The sequence below is a fragment of the Festucalex cinctus genome, chromosome 13 (assembly GCF_051991245.1).
Source record: "Festucalex cinctus isolate MCC-2025b chromosome 13, RoL_Fcin_1.0, whole genome shotgun sequence".
Taxonomy (NCBI): Eukaryota; Metazoa; Chordata; class Actinopteri; order Syngnathiformes; family Syngnathidae; genus Festucalex; species Festucalex cinctus.
In genome coordinates this window covers 27,789,308-27,811,353 of record NC_135423.1, presented here as the reverse complement: position 1 = coordinate 27,811,353, position 22,046 = coordinate 27,789,308, and the positions used below count along the sequence as shown (strand labels likewise).

At 41.9% G+C, this 22,046-nt stretch overlaps 1 protein-coding gene across 5 annotated transcripts in view; it reads left to right on the top strand.

Moving 5' to 3' along the window:
- The window catches only part of brip1 (BRCA1 interacting helicase 1), a 484,938-nt gene that overhangs the window by 287,427 nt on the left and 175,465 nt on the right, over window positions 1-22,046 (top strand). The gene's annotated exons all lie outside the window — the stretch shown is intronic.

The following is a 22,046-nucleotide window of genomic DNA, read 5'->3' as shown; positions in this document are numbered from 1 at the left end:
AGTAACATTGAATCAGAATTATCGCGGAGCAAGGACCACCGGCGTTAAAAGCAGCAGTGGGGGGTCAGTTGTCTATTGGCAGCGGAGCAAGCTCAACGTGTGATATTATCACCTCAAACACTGACTGACAGCTGACAGCCTGCAAGACTCACTCCCTTTCGGGGCGTCTGCAGGCGTGGCTCAAACTCGCCAACGAGAAGGGAGGGGGAGGTACTCAACCACGCCTCCACGAGCCACACAGCTCTTCACAAGGACTATGGCGCCACCTTGTGGAAATGCATACACGGTACAGGTAAGCAGCTAACGTCTTAGCGCTCTGTTAATCCGCTCGCCACGAGCTGAAACTTTGAGTCGGCGGCTACAGAAAGCTCAATCACGACTCAAACTTCTCCCACAAACTAGGTGTAGGAGGACACGGGGAAAATGACTCGGACGTCGTTTACGTTGCTCGCGGTTAGCTACTCTGAAGCACGTAACTAGAGTCTGGTCAAAGCGATGCACATCGGCTGTCACCTGACGTCCCACAATTTCCGGAAACACAACAACACAAAGGCAAACAACTTCAAATTCAGCCAGCTGAAATTTAAAAGTTGCACAACTCGAGTTCTATCACGTACGTTTTCAAATACAAGCCACTATTTTCTCAAACGGTGACCGGCTCTTTCTTTTCTTCCATCAATCAATCCCGTTATTCTCGTTTACTTATAGCAAGCCACTCCGGTGGTAACTCACGCAAGATGGCGGCTAACAGACGCTTGATTCAACGCTGAAGGTTAAAGTTAGTGCAGTTCTATGTAAGCAGAAATGTTTTCATTTTTACACAGAGCCAAATGATTAGGTACACTACGTGAAATGTGTTTTACTTTTCAAGTCCAAAGTCTTGTATTTTTTAGTGGATCTTCTTATGTTATATAGCCTCACACGGCCGGCACCATTATGTAGCGATAATTGGGTCATCTTTTGGACGAATGAACAATCTGGACGTTACAGAGGTAAATTATTTTTACCTCGATAACCTCTAGGGGCACCACGTTGGTTTTGCTTTGGGTTAACAGGAGCAAACAACGACCAAAATCCTTCTTTCTTCAGTCATTTATAATCTAAAGTCGCCACACTCGATATTCAGTGGTTCGTTGTACTAACAAAAGAATAATAATACACTCGGAAACACAGATGACTTAGGCGGAATAGAGTTAATAAAACATACATTTATTCACGATTGCTACACTACAGAATCAAAACACTGTCTATCTAACTATTCTACCGTCAGAAGAGAAATAAAATAAAGCGAATGAAAATAAGGAAGGAATGCGAATGAATAAGGAAACAGGGAAAAGAGAAATTTGACCTGCCAGATTGGTGATATGTTTCAAATGTAAGTGGCACACAGTGGATACGCCGAGCTAGAAATCAAACGCACACTTACGAGAATCGTTTGCGTCGAACGAGCAAAAGGGTCTTGTGAAAAAGGGTGAAAAATAGTCAATGTTCGTTGAAAAAAAAGGCAAGAAAATCAAAAAGGGTTTATTCCACAGGTGAGCAAGGGAAGCCGCTCGGGGGCTGACGTAGTTGCGCGGCTCGTCCCTTGATTGGTTGGCGACTCGGCGAGGTTGATTCTCCGGCGAGGTTGATTCTTCCGGGCAGCTGTCCGACTCCAGGTGTTGGAGCTCGGTCCGCTACGCGCCTGCGTACGGGGAAGGCCAGCCGTTGGAGGTGAGCTGGCACCGCGGCGAGGCGCCACCGAATAGCAGGTGGTGCGGGCGGCTTAGGTGCAACAACCTTGAGTCCGGCTGTACGTAGCAAGTGTACCCGGGGCCGCTGAGCTCGCCGCTGGCGGGCGATCACCGATGGAAAGAGAAAAAAAGAAAAAAAGGAGTAAAAGAGTCTTTGGGCACCTGCTTTGGCGTGGCGTGGAGCGAGTATTCTGCTCTCGTGACAACGGTTGCTGCCAGGGACAAAAGGGGCCACGTGTTTAGCAAGTTTCTTGGAACAAAGAGTTGAAGCAGGCTGGGAAACTTGCAGGTAGTTAGCCTGAGGATGATGATGTTGGAAGAGGAAGAGGCAAGAGGAAGAGGCAGAGCGAGGGGTCCCCTCGTCTTTTTAAAGTCTATGGGCGGGGCTTCAGTAGGTGGTGGCACACCCTTCTGTTCGCTCGCGCAGACTTTAAAAAAAAATTATTAAAGGGATTAATAATTTGGCATTAAATTTGGTCAGTCTGGCAAATCAGTTTTCCCACACAACCCGTTTAACACACATCGTAATTAATGCATCATAAACTAACTTGTGAGGTAACCTCTACTTGTCTAATCTGACTGAACTGAAAGATATTGATTATCTTTCATTCTTTACGGAGTACAAATGAAATAGGATGTTCATACACACAAAGACATAACATGAATCATTCGTAGTTCAGTTATCTGTCAAGAATTATCATGGTATAAATGTGTAAAATGCGGTTACTTATGTGAATTATCACTAAGGATAGTTCCAAGTTTCACCACTTGACGGTGGTGTTGCTCCATCTAGGGCCCCCCTTGGAAGGGCGAGACGCCAGAATATCCTTTGTGATTGATAAGAAACTTCATAAACATTCCTTTGATCAGTCGTTTGTATATTCCAATCATTGGAGCCATTTGTTCGGGCTCCGAGAAGACGGGCTTGAATACACTCCTTCGGCAGACGCATAAATTCCTTTGTCACCTGGTCAGCGGCTTCAAAAGAGCTTTGTTGGTGGTTGGGTGACCACCTGCCGAGCTAACCAAGCTTAGATCCTGTCTGGGCAGTGGAATATTTATGCAACTGCAGAGAATTTGCTTTAGAAGAAGCAAACTTAAAAAAAAAATTAGAGAGTAGACTGGGCCATAGGCAATAGTTGTTACAACAACATTCAATTACAGTTGGTGCAGCGTACACAGACGGCCCCTTCGCAGTCACACGCAGTGCGACCGAGAGGTAAAAAAAAAAAAAAAAGTCACAATACCTTACAACAAATAATAAAAATTACATATTGATGGAAACTATACAACATTTGTCTGTAATTTACAGGTAGAAACCATTGGCAGGAAAACACTCCCCTTCTGGCAGAGGTACAAGGGTGTGAACATCTTGCAATGTCCCCTTGCAGGCAGGAGAATGCTTCACACACTATCACACAAAAAGACTATCCATCCATCAATCCATTCATCTTCTACCGCTTATCCAAGGTCGGGTTGCGGGAGCAGCAGCTTTAGGAGGGAAACCCGGACTTCCCTCTCCCCAGCCACTTAAACCAGCTCATCCGGCGGGATCCCAAGGCTTTCCCAGGCCAGCCGAGAGACATAGTTTCTCCAGCGTGTCCTGGGTCATCCCCGGGGCCTCCTGCTAGTGAGACATGCCTGGAACACTTCTCCAGGGAGGCGTCCAGGAGGCATCCGAACCAGATGCCCGAGCTACCTCAGCTGGCTCCTCTCTACGCGGAGGAGCAGCGGCTCGACTCTGAGTCCCTCCCGGTTGACTGAGCTTCTGAGCCTATCTCTAAGGGAGAACACCCTGCGGTGGAAACTCATTTCAGCCGCTTGTATCCGGGATTTTGTTCTTTCGGTCACGACCCACAGCTCGTGACCATAGGTGAGGGTTGGAATGTAGATCGACCGGTAAATCGAGAGCTTCGCATTTTGGCTCAGCTCTTTCTTCACCACAACGGACTGATACAGAGTCTGCATGACTGAGGACGCTACACCGATCCGCCTGTCGATCTCCCGCTCCATCCTGCCCTCACTCGTGAACAAGACCCCAAGATACTTGAACCCCTATACTTGGGGCAGGATCTCATCCCCGACCCGGAGAGGACACGCACCCTTTTCCAACTGAGGACCATGGTCTCGGATTTGGAGATGCTGATTTTCATCCCAACCGCTTCACACTCGGCTGCGAACCTCTCCAGTGAGAGTTGGAGATCCCAGCTTGATGAAGCCAACAGCACCACATCATCTGCAAAAAGCAGAGATGCAATGCTGAGGCCACCAAACTGGACCCCTTCAACGCCTCGGCTGCGCCAAGAAATTCTGTCCATAAAAGTTATGAACAGAATCGGTGACAAAGGTCAACCTTGGCCGAGTCCAACCCTCACTGGAAACGAATCCGACTTACTGTGGCTTACTTACTGCGACTCAATGCGGACCAAACTCTGGCAACGGTCGTACAGGGACCTAACAGGCCGTATCGGGGGCCGGGAACCCTGTACTCCCGAAGCACCCCACACTGGACTCCCAGAGGGACACGGTCGAACGCCTTCTCCAAATCCACAAAACACATGTGGACTGGTTGAGCGAACTTCCACGCACCCTCGAGGATCCTGCTGAGGGTGCAGAGCTAGTCCACTGTTCCACGGCCAGGACGAAAACCACACACAAAATCACACAAAAAGACACTATTGGGTTTAAAAACAAAACACATGCACACACTCATGCATACATATTTTGTAAATAACCCAAAATGTGTAAATAGTTTATCAAATGTGAAAATGTTGTTGTTATTGCCCTGTCTTCTTTTTCTTCTTCTTTCGGCTTTACCCTTTAGGGGTCGCCACAGCGAATCAGTTGCCTCCATCTAAGCCTGTCCTCTGCATCCCCTGCTCTCACACCAACTACCTTTATGTCCTCTTTAACTACATCCATTGTCAACTTCCGCTTACCCGCAGGACTTAAATCGGGAAATATGTCCTGATCGACTCTCCAACTAAAGGGTTAGAAATTCCCCTTTTTCCTCACCAGCTCTAAGGCGTCAGCGTGAGGAGACGGGAATTAAATAAGCCGATATATCAAAGTGGATTCACCTAGGTTTGTTCACTGTCTTCTTATCATGAGGCCAATCCGTTTTCATACACCTATCAATCCTGAGTGAGTAACCACACACACAGAGCCCAGGAATGCTAGCATGTACACCTCACTTATATTGGCAGCTCCACTTCTCTGAGTTGTTTGCATTTGTTATTGACCTAGTAATTTAATAATCCTTGTTAGAATCATACGGATTTGTTACATATCAAGCTGGAGTATTTGACTTTATTAATACAGATGGAAGCATTGGTTAGAGGTTATTCAAATGCACTTACCTTCTCCCAAACGTCCGTTACTGTTGTCCTCCTCGAAGAGGGGAAAAATTAATATTAATGCGGACTTATAAAATGTCCAAAATAAAATCAAAACAAATAATAAGGACTTATAAAACGTCCAAATATAAAAATAAAATCAAAACAAATAATAAGGACTTATGAAACGTCCAAAATAAAAATAAAATCAAAAACAAATAAGGACTTATGAAACATCCAAATATAAAAATAAAATCAAAAACAAATAATAAGGACTTATCAAACGTCCAAAATAAAAATAAAATCAAAAACAAATAACAAGGACTTATGAAACGTCCAAAATAAAAATAAAATCAAAAACAAATAATGAGGACTTATCAAACGTCCAAATATAAAAATAAAATCAAAAACAAATAATAAGGACTTATCAAACGTCCAAAATAAAAATAAAATCAAAAACAAATAACAAGGACTTATGAAACGTCCAAAATAAAAATAAAATCAAAAACAAATAAGGACTTATGAAACGTCCTAAATAAAAATAAAATCAAAAACAAATAATAAGGTCTTATAAAACGACCTCGGACTCATAAAACGTCCAAAAATAAATATAATAAAAATTAAAACAAACCAAACAAACTAATTAAATCACAATTAGTTTTTAAATCATTTTATTTGGACTTATAGAACGTCCAAAAAGAAATAAAACCAAAAATAAATAAAATAAAGATTAAAACAAAACAATAAAATGATTGATTCAAAAATTGTCTTTTAAACAATTTTATTGACAATAAAAGATAACCAATATAAATCATCAAAATCACATTTAATGATAAAACTTTAAATCAATCAAAATAAAATAAAATAAAATAAAAACAGAAAATTAAGAATAATATAAACCTTTTACAAGAGCTTTCTGAGATTGATCATTTCTCAAAAAAGCTTAAGACCTGATTGACAATAAGATGTTTTTGGCAAAAATAATTTTAAAGATATGAGAGTGTATTAAATGGCCCCTACCCTAACACGCGATTAGTCATTCATATCTTCCTATTATACATCATTATTGCTAAAAGATTTGTACATTACCAATCAGAGAAGAAGAATTCCAGTCACGGCTTAATCCCAGTCCTTCGTAAAAAATCCAAAGTCCCAGGCAGGCAGCTATAATCCTTCTTCGAGAATGCACTCTGTCCAGACCAGATCGCAGGGTAGAAAAGACCCCGATCCCCGCTGGTGACGACTTTTTATCACCTTGGGCCTCGTCACTGACTTCTTCCGTGAATGTCCTTCCGCCTCCAAAAATATCAAAGCGCACTTGGGACTCATTTCCAGTAATTTTACACAGACGAGCCATGAAGATGAAGTCATACATTCTTTACAAATGTGTCATGGATACACAACGTTGAATGATGAGTCATACATGAAAATATGTCAAGGTCTTCAGCTCTATTCGACAATGATGAACGTTAAAATAAATAACATCATAGATATATTAATTAAGCAAGCATGAATAACATATATATACATGACATGTTAAATCCCAAATTCTCTCAGGGCCCTAACAGGTTAATTCTAATCTCTGTTGCACATCTTGTATATATCTTTGTTAAATCAAACAATACATACAGATAATCTTTTCAATGCAGTTACAGCAATATTATCAGCGATAAAAGACAGTATCACTTATAAATAAAAGAAAAGAGAAAAAAAAAAGAAAAGACAGCAAAACTTCATAGTTGGCTTTCAATGTGCTACAAACATTGATCCAAAAATCAGGTTAACAATTGTCGAATATAGATTGTGTTTTGTATTATTACTTAATTCAGGATATCATTTATTTACACTCAATTTGTATCTTATATGGAATTATCCGGGTAATGCTGAGTGGGTGGCTTAGTTGTACAGGTTTGGCGGCATCTGGTGGTTACTTTGAGGAACTACACCCAGAGGCCAAAGAATGATTTATCGATCCTACAGACACCAATTGGTCTCTAACTACGAATTGAGTCTAGTCCATTAATTTGTTATCTCATTTTACATGATATGGCTTTTCATCTACTCAATCCACTCAATTCAACAGCAGGAAACCCAATACTGGTCTCCACCCTCATCAAGAGGCGGCGACTTCATCTGCTCGACCGAGCAGTGGCCCGCCTGGATGACTCAATACTGGCAAAACAACTCCTCACTGATGCATCTCTCCCTCCTCCTCGTGGCTGGCGCCGCCCCCCTGGACGCCCAAGACTCACCTGGGTAGCACAGGTGGCTTCCACCAGTCCTCTTTCTTCTGCTTCGAGCCCAGGATCGAGACAACTTCAGATGACTGGTCGCAACGGCCATCTAATTGGCCAAGCGATCACTAAACTAAACTAAGAACCCCCGATTAGCCACAGCCAAAGACTTTAAAACAACGAAATGAGCCCCCCCCCCCCTCGCTCTCTTGTAGCTCTTCCACTCTCTCCCTCGCTTCTTGCACGTACCGATCCCGTTCCGGACTCTTTTCCAAAACTTTGCCAAAGACTCTGCTGTGCTTTTCCCATGTTTCCCCAAACACGTGGCCCTTTTTTTTTCTTTTTCTCAGCGACAAGTTGCCACCAGAGCAGGCACTCACAACCACGTGCCACACCGGAGCAATTGCCCTCACATCCAACGCTGACCCCAAAGACACTCTTTGTTTTGTTTTTTCTTTTTCCCTTTTTTTGTTTTTCTTCCTCCTCGGTGACTGCCCGCCGCCGAAGACCTCCGCGGCCCCATCGTACACTTGCAGCGTGCACCACGACTCAAAGCCCACTGGCTGTGCATCAAAACCGCACCGCACCGCATCTCACCTGCCCGTTCACTGGCGTCCCGCCGCGGTGCAAGCTCCCCCAACAGCTTCCCTTTCCCGGACGTAGTCACCCAGCGGACCCGAGCTCCAACACCTGGGGTTGGACAGCTGAGACTCGATCGTCTCCCCGCCTCTGCCAGAGCGGCCAAACAGTGTCAACCACCTTGGAGAAAGATCTCACCGACCAATCGGGAGCCGAGCTGCGCAAATCACGTCTGCCTGGGACCACTGCGCAGCGCCTTCCTTGCACACCTGTTGAATACCTTTTTTTTTTTTTTTGTCTTGCCTTTTTGAACGAACATTGATTATTTTTTTCCCCCTTTCTCTGAAACGACTCCACTTTTCTTGAGGCAGCACCCAACTCGTAAGTGCACATTTTGATCGCCAATTCGTCATACCACTGTGTGCAACTTACATTTCAAACATATCAAAGATCTGGCAAGTTAAATTTCTCCTTTCCTGTTTCCTCATTCATTCGTATTCCTTTCCTATTTTTATTAGCTTCATTGTATTTCTTTTTTTCTTACGGTAGGATAGTTAGATAGGTCGTGTTTTGATTCTGTAGCGTAACAATTGTGAATAAATGCATGTTTTTATAAACTCTATTCCGTCATCTGTGTTTTCGAGTGATTATTCTTTTGTTTGTAGAACAAACCACTGAATATTGAGTGCAGTGACTTCAATTTATGAATGACTGACAAAGAAAGGATTTTGTCGTCGTTTGCTCCTATTAACGAAAGAAAAGCCAACGTGGTGCCCCTAGAGCAGTGCTTCTCAATTATTTTCTGTCATGCCCCCCCAGTAAGAAGAAAACATCTCGCGCCCCCAGGAGCACAATATTAAAAAAAAAAAAAAAAACTTAAAATATATAAAATGAAAATGTTAAGATGAAAAAAATAAAATGTTTGCGCATGTTAAGCGCAAACACAGCCCCTACACCACTGAGCTTATGCTCCCTGCGCACACTCTGCCAATAATGAGAGCGCCACTGCCCCCTAATGTAGTGGAGGTGCAATTGCATTTTATTCTAGGACAGTAAAAAAAATCAAAATAAAAAAATAAAGCATGTTCCCCGAGGTCAAACGCGCCCCCCTTGATGGAGCCTCGCGCTCCCCTGGGGCGGCCCGCCCCACTATTTGAGAAGCACTGCCCTAGAGTCTACTGAGATAATTACAACTTACCTCAGTACCGTCCAAATTATAAATTTGTCAAAAAGATGACCCATTTTCGCTACAATAGCTAATAATTTAGCTAATAACAGATTCATGCCTGCTGGTTTAGTACAAACCACTTAAAATAAAATGTGAACAGCTTTAAATATTTCAGTAAAATTAACATTAAGGAGCCGTTATGAGTTTTTAATGACAACCACCTGGCAAATGACACTGGAGACTATGTATGTCTCGTTCTGACTGCAGCGTTTGATACAGTGGACCACAGTATTCTGTTGGCTCCAGTTGTACCAGCTCTTGAGTGGATTCGATCCTATTTGGCCGACAGAACACATTCTGTGTTAGCCTTGAGTGCTCTGAGTCCCACACCGCCCCACTGTCATATGGTGTTCCACAAGGAAAGGAAAGGCAAGGCAAGTTTATTTGTATAGCACATTTCATACACAAGGCAACTCAATAGTGCTTTACACAAGGAAAGACAACACATAAGCATCAAGAAACAGTAGTTAACACTACTGGAGGAGGAAAAAATAAATGAAAATAGGTTACAAAATTTACCAAAAAGAACATACAATAACAATCTTAAAACATTATTCAACAAACTTTAAAACATTTAACAAAATAGTTTAAAATAATAATAAAAATAATAATTAGGAAAAAAAACAAAACAACTTAGTTAAAGCTGTTTAAAAGTCCCTAATCAAAGGACTTCACTTCTGTTGGCAGCCTATTCCATCTGTGTGCAGCATAAGAGATAAATGCAGCTTCACCATGTTTGCTACGAACTCTGGGTTCCACTAGTTGGCCCAAGTCTGTCGATCTCAGAGCCCTGCTGGGTTTGTACTCAGCATTTCTTGGATATATTCAGGACCCAAACCATTTAGTGATTTATAGACGAGTAGCAGAACTTTAAAATCGATTCTACAGCTGACCGGGAGCCAGTTTAAATCCTTCAGTACTGGAGTAATATGTTCTGATCTCTTTGTTTTGGTCAGAACTCGAGCTGCAGCGTTGTGAATGAGCTGCAATTGTCTCATGTTCTTTTGAGAGAGTCCAGTCAGAAGACCGTTACAGTAATCTAGTCTGCTGGAGATAAAAGCATGGATAAGCTTCTCTTGGTCTGCTTGAAGCATGCAGTCCTTCAGTCTGGATATGTTTTTCAGCTGGTAAAAGGCTGTTTTAGTGATGAATTTAATATGATTGCTGAAGGTCAGGTCTGAGTCTATTAGTACCCCAAGATTTCGAACTTGGTCTTTAGTTTCTAAAGACAGTGACTCAAGCTGTTTTTTAACTGCAATTCTCTTTTCTTTATTGCCGAAAACAATGACCTCCGTTTTGTTTTCGTTTAGCTGAAGGAAATTTTGGTTCATCCAGTTGTTAACTTGCTCTAGAGAATGACACAATACGTTAATAGAACTGCTGTCATTTGGGGACATTGATAAATACAGTTGTGTCATCTGCATAACTATGATAGTCAACATCGGTGTTCTGAAGCATTTGACCCAAGGACTGACTGACTGTCATGGTCTTTCGATCAGATTCAAAATTTCCAAAAGTCACAAAAAGTAACTCCTTTCCTCCAAATAGGACCTGAACCATTTAAGGACTGTTCCATTTAACCCCACCCAAGTTTCCAGCCTGTCCAACAGTATATTATGATCAATCGTATCAAATGCTGCACTGAGGTCCAACAAGACGAGCACCGATACCTTCCCTGCATCAGTGCTCAATCTTATATCATTCAGTACTTTAATCAGAGCTTTTTCTGTACTGTGATGAGGTCGGAAATCTGACTGAAATTTATCCAAAAGTCCGTTTAAGCTCAAGAAATTGCTGAATTGATTAAAAACCACTTTTTCAACTATTTTAGTTACGAAGGGAAGGTTTGCGATTGGTCTATAATTTGCTAGCAGGGAGACATCCAGTGTTCTCTTTTTTAGAATGGGCTTGACGGCGGCTACTTTCAGACATTTAGGAAGTTCACCTGATTGAAGTGAGCAATTAATTATTTGTTGTAAATCGATCTGAACAGATTTCACAATGGTTTTGAAAAAGCCAGATGGTATTGTGTCAAGACAGCTCGTGGAAGGTTTCAATTGCTGAACCAAGTCTACTACAGTATTTTGGTCCTCTGAGTCAAATTCTGTCATGGTAATTAAATTATTCCTAGGTGATTTTAAGTGCTGCATCATTTTGTTATTTTGCTGGTTTGTAACAATGTTTGACCTGATGGCTTGTACTTTTTCACTAAAGTAGCAGGCAAATTCATTGCATTTATCTGTTGAGAGAAGTTCTGGCGCTGTTTGATTTGGGGGATTTGTGAGTTTGTGAACCACGGCAAATAGAGTGCGTGTATTGTTGAGGTTCCTACTAATAATTTCATAAAAGTATTGTTGTCTAGCTATTACTAACTGTTGGTTAAAATAAAGACATTGTCTGTACAGGTCAAAATGAACTTGGAGTTTAGTTTTTCTCCACTTTCGCTCTGCTTTTCTGCATTTAGATTTCAAAGTCATTATGCTGATAGCACACCTCCAAGGTGTTTTAGTTCGGGATGAAATGGTCTTAGTTTTAATAGGAGCAACAGCATCCAGAACATTTGAGTTTTTGAGGTGAATTCATCTAGAAGTTCATCAACAGTTTCTGCATTTACAGTTGGTGATGCAGCCATTAATTCCATAAACATGTTGCTTGTGTTCTCATTTATGTACCTTTTTTTAATAGAGACAGTAGTTGTTTGAACGTCTGGGATTGTTTGTAATTCAAAAAACACACAGGAATGATCTAAAATAGCCAGATCTTTCACTTCGACAGATAAAATGTCAACACCTTTAGAGATGACGAGATCAAGAATGTGACCTTTTACATGCTGTGAGAGACCAAAAGTATCAACTATATTACAAAATTATTTGGTATTTTTATCCAAGGTGTTGTCAACATAAATGTTAAAGTCTCCAGTTAAGACCAGATAGTCATAGTCGGTACAAATTCCTTACAGCATTTCTTCAAATTCCTCCATGAATCTGCCTTTTTGTTTTGGAGGTCTATAAATTATGACAATGATGATGTTTGGCTCACCTTTTACCAAAAGACTAAGATATTCAAATGAATTAAAGCCTCCCAATAAAATTTCTTTACACTGAAATAGAGATTTAAAAATGGCAGCAAGTCCACCACCTTTTTTGCCATTACGACATTTGTTCATGAAACAAAAATTTGTTGGTGTTGCCTCATTCAGAACAGTGTTGCAGGAACCTTCTGTTAGCCATTTTCATTGAGGAGAAATAAGTCAAGATCATATGTCATAATAATGTTCTGAATCAACAGTGATTTGTTAACTATGATTGTTCTGTTTGTGATTTAAAGTTAGTAATTAAAGTAGACTAAAATAACGTTATTAATTTTATAAATAGCTTAGTATATTATTTTACTATAGCACGCTTTATTTAAAAAAAAAAAAAAAGAAAAGAAAAGAGAGCGAGAGAGCGGTAGATCGAAACAGGATGTGACATCATCAAACCGGAAATTGCGTCGACGAAAACAGGAAGTATAGGCGCTAGATCGTCAGTGACAGAAACGTGACAAACAGTCCAATCCAGTACAATCCACACACATCGAACGCCTTTGGTAGCATCGTTGGTATGTATAACTTTGTAGTGTTGTTTATCCACATTTCTGTGGCATTATTATTTGAAAGGATGTTTATTTGATGACGTTTATAAATACGTTTTGCTAGCACTCGCTATTAGTGTTAGCCTAACACCATTATTGTAGTGATTGAGGTAATGTTTGTGTAGTCCATTTGTTTATAAGTAATTAATTTACAGTAATCTGTGCATTTAAGGTGTTTTTATTTTCACATCTATTTGGAAGTGAAAAGTGATATTGTTTTATAATGTTGTTACAGTTTCACCTTCTTTACCATCATTAAACCTGTGGACCAGAGCAGCGTCTTCAGAGTCGTGATGTTTTAGATGAGTTTAGCTGACTGTCCGAACAAGGCTGAGACAGTACAGTGAAACAACGGCTTCCTAGCGGGCAAGATCACGTGAACACGCTGGTAGGAGCAAACCATCACTTTCTCTAAGTAGATAAACACATCAGTGTCCAACGAATCAAGAAAATTACAAGACAAATAGCCATGTCAAAGACGCATTCACATTCTTCTGTGCACTCCAGTGCATCGTCAACAACTTCTGCCGCAACGAGAGCGAGAGCAAAAGCAGAAGCTGCAAAAGCACGTCTTTCCTACGCTGAGGAGGAAATTAACCTGAAAATGGAAAAAGCTAAGTTGGAAGCATCTATGCAAATGCTTGAATACAAGAAAGAAACCGCTGCAGCTATTGCTGAAGCAGAAGCACTAGAAGCTGCTGTAGACGCCATGAGTGAACACTGTAGTCAAATGCTTTTATTGGACTCTACTCCCTTAACAGCCACCCAACGTACTCAACAATATGTTGCTGAACAAACCGAAGCTCTGGAAACAGAATGCCAGCTGAGCGAAGCGGTTGTCTCATCAAAGCCAAACCCGGTTTCCCAACACGTTCAACTTTGCAAGGATGAATACGTTAGTGAGCCCCGACAAGTCAAGTTTGAAAAATGTCATTCTCCACTGACACACTGTTTCAGTACTCAGAACGAACATAATAGTGCATCACCCACATCCTATCCAATGTCTCCTAATTCCAACCTCAGCAACTTCAGTCCAAATGAATTTGTGAGATACCTGGCACGCCGTGAATTGGTGTCCACCGGCTTACTTCAGTTTGATGACAAGCCACAGAATTACAGAGCTTGGAAACGCTCATTTCACTCTGCGACTAATAGCCTAAATTTAACAGCAAGTGAAGAAATTGATCTCCTTTTAAAATGGTTAGGAAATGAATCTAGAGAACATGCTGAACAGATAAGAGCAATTCACATCAATTGTCCAGAAGCGGGCTTTGATATGTTATGGACAAGACTTGAGAAAACTTATGGTTCAATAGAAGCAATCGAAGATGCTCTCTTCAAGCGCATTGAAACCTTTCCCAAAATAGGGAATAGGGAATATGCTAAATTAACAAAGTTAAGTGATCTTCTAATGGAACTTCTATCAGCTAAAGAAGAAGGCGTCTTACCTGGTCTGTCCTTCCTCGACACAGCAAGAGGAGTCAACCCAATAGTGCAGAAGCTTCCCTTTCGTCTTCAAGAAAAGTGGGCTTCGGCTGGTGCATCTTATAAACGACGAGAGGATGTGCATTATCCACCATTCAATTTTTTTGTTGATTTCATACACCAAGAAGCAAGCATTGCTAATGACCCAAGATTCAGCTTCATCACCCGGACAGATGATGCACCCAGGACTGAAAAATCAAATAGGCATCAGAAAATCTCAGCTTACAAAACAGAGATAGGGTCCAAAACAGATTCTGACCTGACTGAGTCTCCGAGTGAAGCAGTTGATACTGACAAAATGTGTCCTATTCATGGGAAACCGCACCCTTTACACAAATGTCGTGCATTTAAAGAGCGGCCCATAGAAGAACGCAAAATGTTCCTGAAAGAAAACAATCTGTGCTTCAGATGTTGTTCGTCATCACACATCGCTAAGTACTGCAAAGTCCAACTTCACTGTTTTGAGTGCAAAAGCGAGAGACATTGTACGGCTTTACATGCAGGGCCTGCAGCAAAGATGGAAGTAGAGATCCCTGCTTCAGAGCATGGCGGGGAGGAAGTCGAAGCCTTACCTCAATCTGACATCACAACCAAATGCACTAAAGTCTGCGGTGGAGACCTCACAGACCGATCCTGTTCCAAAATTTGCCTTGTCAAAGTGTTTCCAACTGGTCACAGAGAGAACGCGGTGAAAGTATATGCTATTCTGGATGAGCAGAGCAATAGATCACTGACTCGCTCACAGTTATTTGAAGTGTTTGCAGACAAAAGTCCAACCGTCCCATACACACTCAAAACATGCGCTGGAGTAAAAGAAGTAACAGGAAGGCGGGCAAATGGATATGAATTGGAATCCCTGGATGGAACACTCAGAATTCCACTACCCAGCCTTATAGAATGTAATGACATACCAAACAACAGAGACGAAATTCCCACCCCAGATGTAACTCTTCATCATGCACATTTAAAGTCAATAGCTCACCACATTCCAGAAATGGATCCAAATGCCCAAATCATGCTTCTCTTGGGTCGAGACGTCATCAGAGTACACAAGGTACGCAAACAAGTGAATGGCCCACACAACCAGCCATACGCACAGAAGTTAGATCTTGGATGGGTTGTCGCAGGTAATGTGTGTCTTGGCAGCGTCCACAGACCACTGACAATCAGCTCTTTCTATACAACCACCACAGAGCTACAACGACCATCGCTCTTTAACCCGTGCCCTAATGTGTTTCATGTGAAAGAAAAGTACAGCGCCAGCCAAGTGACAAGTCACTGTACAGAATGTTCTGAAGAGGAATCTATCTGTGATAATGATCATCTCGGATGTGATGTTTTCAAGAGAACCAAAGAGGATAACAAAGTTGCTCCTTCAATTCAGGATGCTTCATTCATGAAAATAATGAATGACGGGCTACAGAAAAACTCCAACAACAGTTGGGTAGCTCCATTGCCCTTTAAGAGTCCACACCGGCGGCTTCCCAACAACAGGCCTCAGGCTCTAAAGCGTCTCATGTCTCTTGTGCGAAACCTTGAGAAGAAGCCTGAAATGAGAGAACACTTCCTCAGTTTCATGGATAAGGTTTTTAAAAATGGTCATGCCGAGTTAGCAACCCCTCATAGTGAGGAAGAAGAGCAGTGGTATTTGCCAATATTCGGCGTATACCACCCCAAGAAACCAAAGAAAATAAGAGTGGTATTTGACCCGAGTGCCCAGTTCAATGGTGTGTCCCTCAATGATGTGCTCTTGACTGGACCAGACTTGAACAACACACTTTTAGGTGTCTTGATCCGTTTCAGGAAAGAAGCTATTGCATTCACAGCAGACATTGAACAGATGTTCTATTCATTCTTGGTAAGAGAAGAGGACAGGGACTTCTTGAGATTCTTATGGTTCCGTGACAACGATTTCAGCAAAGACATTGTGGACTACCGCATGACGGTTCATGTTTTCGGGAACAGCCCCTCACCTGCGGTTGCTATTCACGGTTTACACCAATCTGTTCAAGGCAGCGAGCTCCATATTGACCCTGATGTGAAGCACTTCGTAATGAAAGACTTCTGTGTAGATGATGGATTGAAGTCTCTGTCTACAGTTGAAGCTGCTATTGACTTATTAAAAAAGACACAAGATGTACTATCCAAATCAAATCTGAGACTACACAAAATTGCAGCAAACCGCGAAGAAGTCATGGAAGCCTTCCCATCAAAGGACCATGCCAGCGACTTGAAAGACCTCGACTTCAACACAGACACAGTGCCAATGCAACAAAGTCTTGGACTCAATTGGAATCTCCAGACTGACTGCTTTGTCTTCATTGTCTCCGACGTGATAAAGCCCTACACTCGACGAGGTGTTTTGTCCACCATCAACAGCCTCTATGACCCTCTAGGATTTGCAGCTCCAGTTGCAATCCAAGGCAAAGCAATTTTAAGAGAACTCACTACAGAGAAAGGTGACTGGGACGCACCATTGCCTAGTGAAATGGAGGAATCTTGGACGTCATGGAGGGCATCTTTAGCAGAATTGTCAAGCCTGATAATTCCCCGGGCCTACACTGAGTCTTCACCATTGGCAGCTATCCGCAGGGAATTGTGTGTCTTCTCTGATGCCTCAACAAAAGCAATCGCTGCGGTAGCCTACCTTAAAATCACAGACAGTGCTGGATATAATCACATCGGCTTCGTTATGGGAAAGGCCAAGCTAGCCCCCCGTCCAGAACACACAATTCCGAGACTAGAACTTTGTGCAGCAGTACTTGCTGTAGAGTTAGCAGAACTACTCACAGCAGAACTTGACCTTGAACTTGATACCACAACGTTTTACACAGATAGCAAAGTCGTTTTAGGCTATATTTGTAATGAAACCAGACGCTTCTATGTTTATGTGAATAACAGGGTCTTGCGCATTCGAAAATCTTCCAGTCCATACCAGTGGCACTATGTGGCCACAGACCAGAACCCGGCAGATCATGCAACGCGCTCTGTTGCGGCTGGCCATTTAAGCAAGACGAACTGGCTGAGTGGACCGAGCTTCCTGTCTAAACTGGACCAACAAGTGCCTGGTAATGCCTTTGATCTTGTGGATCCAAGTTCAGATTCAGACATTCGTCCTCTAACGTCAGCCTTGATCACGACTGCCATATCTAATAAGCTTGGTTCACAGAGATTTGCTAAGTTCTCTTCATGGACGTCACTGATTCGTGCCATCATGCACCTCAAACACATAGTCCGCTGTTTCAGTTCTTCCACAACAAACACAACGTGTAAGGGCTGGCATTTATGCAAGACAGATATCACTGTGGAGGACTCCAACCAAGCGTCAGCCACGATCATTCAAACGGTGCAAGAAGAGGTCTACAGTGAGGAAATAAACTGCATCAAAGGACATAAAAGCATTCCCAAAAACAGTCCTCTCAAGAACTTAGATCCGTTTCTCGATCCGAATGGTCTCCTCAGAGTTGGAGGCCGTCTTCATCATTCAAGTCTAAATCAACAGGAGAAGACTCCTTTGATAATCCCAGGCAATCATCACATCGCCGTCTTGATTATCAGACAGTACCATGAGAAAGTTCACCATCAAGGCCGTCACTTTACGGAAGGAACTGTCCGTTCAGCTGGCTTTTGGATTATTGGTGGAAAAAGGAAAGTGAGCAGTATTATCTACAAATGTGTGCAATGCAGACGTCTCAGAGCGCCTGCTGGTGGTCAGAAAATGGCTAATCTCCCAGCAGATCGTCTTTCAACAGATCCTCCTTTTACAAATATCGGACTGGATGTATTTGGCCCTTGGAGTGTCTGTTCTCGCCGAACAAGAGGAGGCTTCTCACAAAGCAAACGCTGGGCTGTGATCTTTACATGTATGAGTGTTAGAGCCGTGCATATCGAAGTTATTGAGTCCCTCGACACATCCAGTTTCATCAATGCTCTAAGGCGGTTCCTAGCTGCAAGAGGACCAGTTAAGAGTATCCGCTCCGATAGAGGGACTAATTTTGTGAGTGCATGCAAAAACCTGAAAATACCTACGAACATTGACCACTCCAGTATTAAGTCCTACCTTTCAGACCAAGGATGTTCTTGGACTTTCAACCCCCCTCATGCTTCTCATTTCGGTGGGACGTGGGAAAGGATGATTGGCCTCGCCAAGAGGATACTGGACTCCATGTTCCTACAACTGAAAGACAAACTTACCCACGAAGTGCTGGTAACCTTTATGGCAGAAGTGGCGGCCATTATTAATTCCCGACCACTTGTTCCTGTGACAGCTGACCCGGACGAGTCGTTCATACTCACACCAGCTACTCTTCTAACTCAAAAGGTGCTCCCCCTACAGGCTCCTGCAGGAGAATTCGGGCCTGCCGACTTCTACAAGCGTCAGTGGAGGCATGTCCAACATCTGTCCAACACCTTCTGGGACAGATGGCGCAAACAATTCCTTCCAACTCTTCAAGTACGAAGAAAATGGCAATGTCCACACAAGAACATTGAACCGAAGAGCATCGTTCTTATTAAGGACCACCAAGTATCAAGGAACCTATGGCCACTTGGCATGGTGACAAAGGCTTTCCCAAGCAAAGACGGAAGAGTCCGCCAAGTCGAGGTGAAGGTGATCAAGCCTGGAGGAGAGACGCTGTTCGTGAGACCAGTAGTGGAGTTGGTGCTGCTTCTCCCTCCTGATGTTTAGACTATGGACAAGTGGGTGGCATGTAATTATGCCAGGCGGGGAGTGTTCTGTTTGTGATTTAAAGTTAGTAATTAAAGTAGACTAAAATAACGTTATTAATTTTATAAATAGCTAAGTATATTATTTTACTATAGAACGCTTTATTTAAAAAAAAAAGAAAAGAAAAGAAAAGAGAGCGAGAGAGCGGTAGATCGAAACAGGATGTGACATCATCAAACCGGAAATCGCGTCGACGAAAACAGGAAGCATAGGCGCTAGATCGTCAGTGACAGAAACGTGACAAACAGTCCAATCCAGTACAATCCACACACATCGAACGCCTTTGGTAGCATCGTTGGTATGTATAACTTTGTAGTGTTGTTTATCCACATTTCTGTGGCATTATTATTTGAAAGGATGTTTATTTGATGACGTTTATAAATACGTTTTGCTAGCACTCGCTATTAGTGTTAGCCTAACACCATTATTGTAGTGATTGAGGTAATGTTTGTGTAGTCCATTTGTTTATAAGTAATTAATTTACAGTAATCTGCATTTAAGGTGTTTTTATTTTCACATCTATTTGGAAGTGAAAAGTGATATTGTTTTATAATGTTGTTACAGTTTCACCTTCTTTACCATCATTAAACCTGTGGACCAGAGCAGCGTCTTCAGAGTCGTGATGTTTTAGATGAGTTTAGCTGACTGTCCGAACAAGGCTGAGACAGTACAGTGATTTTGTATTTAGTAGCGTTAGTCTCACAGTGGTAATCTGAGACGCTGGTTTAGTCAGAGGTTGACAAGCTATACTGACTAGGTTTGTAACTTCTGACTTATTTCTTCTCATTTCTTTGGCCAACTTTCTATTTCTTGTAATCACAGGAATGCTACAAGCTTCCTCGGGTCCTGACTTATTCTGGGAACACACATTTTTTATATTGTATATGTAGTCTGGACCCAAAGCATATCAGACCGAGCTGTAGTTGAGATTCTCCATAGCCAAAGATGGAGGTTGGCAGGTGGGTAGCTGTTTGCTGAGGCTTGGTGGAGTCAGACGATTCACAAGGTTCTGTATTGGGGTCCCTACTGTTCTTGTTATATTTACTGCCCTTGCTCCATCCTAAGAAAACCTGGGATTTCTTTTCACTGCTATGTGGATGACAGTCAGATCTATGTCCCGTTTCGGGAAAAGGACGCTATCTCATTGAGGACTCTTTTGTCCTGTCTGGAGGAAATCAAAGCCTGGATGGCTTTTAATTTCTTCAACTTCAATGAGAAAAAAAAACAGAAGTTATGGTCTTTGGTCCCAGTGGCCCTTCTCATCCTGCTGACCTGGGTCCTCTGGCACACTATCTAAAGCAAACAGTCTCAAAACTGGGTGTTAAGATGGACAGTGACTTTAAACTGGACCGGCAAATTGCTGCTGTTGTCAAATCCAGCTTTTTTCACCTTAGGCAGCTGGCTAAGGTAAAAAATCTCTTATCTCATCAGCTCTTAGAAATGGTAATCCATGCCTTTGTTACACCTTGACTGGATTGCTGTAATGCATTTTACTTTGGAATCAGCCAGTCCTCCCTCAAGCGTGTCCAGCTTGTCCAAAATGCTGCTGCTTGTCTCCTTACTGGTGCCCATAAGAGGGAACACACAACCCCTATCCTGGCCTCTCTTCACTGGCTGCCCGTGAAATTTAGAGTCCATTTTAAGATTGTTTTATTTGTTTTTAAATTACTAAATGGGCTTACCCCACCTTATCTCGCTGAGCTCTTGCACCCCTACACACCTGACCGGTGCCTCAGGTCAGCAGACCAAACACAATTGGAGGTACCGAGGGCGAAGCGGAGGCTTAAAGGGGATCCCCCTTGGTTTTGTGATGTGTAGGAATTTGATGTTTATTTTATTTATTTATCTATGTATTTTTTTATTTCTTTATTCACTTGGCCACTTATTAATTGACTGATGTAAATTTTATTTACTTATAAAAAAATTGTATACTCACTTAAAATGTTTGCTTTGTTCTTGTTTTTGTTACCTTTTTCTTTACTGCACAACTGATTTATGTTTCATGTACAACACTTTATATGGAGCACGGGTGTCAAACTCATATTAGCTCAGGGGCTGCATGGAGGAAAATATATTTCCAAGTGGGCCGGATCAGTAAAATCATGGTTTAAACATTTTGCCGTCAATTATACGCAGATTTTTGCTATTTGTAGGCTAGCCCTAAATTACGGAGCTCAACTGTAATCTGTTGAGCTCTGTTGAGCTGTACTGTTCCAAAAAATAACATGAATGCAAATGTAACGCGGCAACACTTTGCCTGGATGTGTTCTGGATGTGTTAAATCTACCTGTTTTGCATATATATTGTCACTCGCCATTTTCACTGAAGCAACACCCTTTGATCCCGGCGGTTTTCCTGGATTTTGACTGACTTTTGCAAGGCCCACAGAATATTGTGTTCTATTGTTATAAAAACATGGAACCTACCAAAAGAAAGATTAGCATCTCTTATTTCATCAGGAAAAAAAGGATATTTCTATCTCTTTCCGTTTTGCAGCAATTAGCATTCAAATATAGCTAAGTTTTATCATGATTCACAAATCTGTTTAAAACTGTGGGGGAAACAGGGCCCTGGTTGATCTCTTATACTCTGCTGCCACCTGCTGGTCGTTTTTGTAATAACTACCATTGCTTCAACAGTTCTCTTAAGTTCAGAGGCTGCATCAAAGCCTTTTCTGTATGCGCTATCATTAAAACACACTTGGAACACTTAATATTTAAAATGGGAGCAAATTAATTAATATAAGGATGTTAATCCTTGTCATATCTATAGTGTTACCAGTAATTAATTTATGTTGTATTTAATTTTTGTCAGTCTATGATTTAAAATAAAATAACTAAATAAAGAAATAAATAAACAAACCACAACTTTAAGCTGTGTGTAAAATAATGACATCCATACAAGTTGCATTGCTCATCTGAGGACTGCTTGTGAAATTATAAATTTATATGTTTTGATTGTGGCCAGCTGATTAATTGGTCCCACATTACAAATTATTCTTTACTTTACAAAATCATCTCGCGGGCCGGGCGAAACCCCATTGCGGGCCTGATCCGGCCCGCGGGCCGTATGTGTGACACCTCTGGTAGAGAG